The sequence below is a fragment of the Penaeus monodon genome, chromosome 24, assembly GCF_015228065.2.
Source record: "Penaeus monodon isolate SGIC_2016 chromosome 24, NSTDA_Pmon_1, whole genome shotgun sequence".
Classification (NCBI taxonomy): Eukaryota; Metazoa; Arthropoda; class Malacostraca; order Decapoda; family Penaeidae; genus Penaeus; species Penaeus monodon.
The window spans coordinates 18,127,694-18,128,275 of NC_051409.1; the positions used below are offsets into that span (position 1 = coordinate 18,127,694).

Below are 582 nucleotides of genomic sequence, written 5' to 3' on the forward strand. Positions count from 1 at the left end.
GGTTAAGAACCACTGGCCTAGAGTCAAAAAGCAAAGGAAAAAACATCATCCCTCCATATCCAATTTGTTTGTCTTCTATGGATGACCTTAATATTAACCAAATTTCGGAAGTTAGTGCACTCCAATATTTTTTTTTTGGTTCCATAAGATTATATTGGAAGATTTGTTGTCACTTTTTTTTATTGAAGTTAACTTAACTATTACTTGTTTTATAAAGTTATGAATCCATATAAAAGTGTGTCAATGTGAGGGGCAATACCATTGTGGGAAATATTGTTACCAAAGTGTGTTGTAATTCACATGCATGGAATATAGCGGGTAGGCACACACAAATAAGATAAAAGGGAGGGGGCTAGTGTAAGCAAACCATCAAAATACTGTGCCATGTCTCTTAAGTGGACATGAAACACATGTTCCCTTTATGCTGCCAAAGCAAGGGATACAAACTCAGCACCAATGCCTGACTGGCCCCTGAATATAGTGTATACAAGCTTTTTTTTACAGTAAAAAGACTTCTATACATTAAGAGGCATGGGTAATTCTTAGGTTTTAAAAAAAATTTGGGTTGATACATTTAATCAG

The 582-nt window shown here is 34.9% G+C and overlaps 1 protein-coding gene across 1 annotated transcript in view; it reads left to right on the forward strand.

The window, feature by feature from the left end:
- The window catches only part of LOC119588879 (prefoldin subunit 6-like), a 21,086-nt gene that overhangs the window by 19,897 nt on the left and 607 nt on the right, over positions 1–582 (forward strand).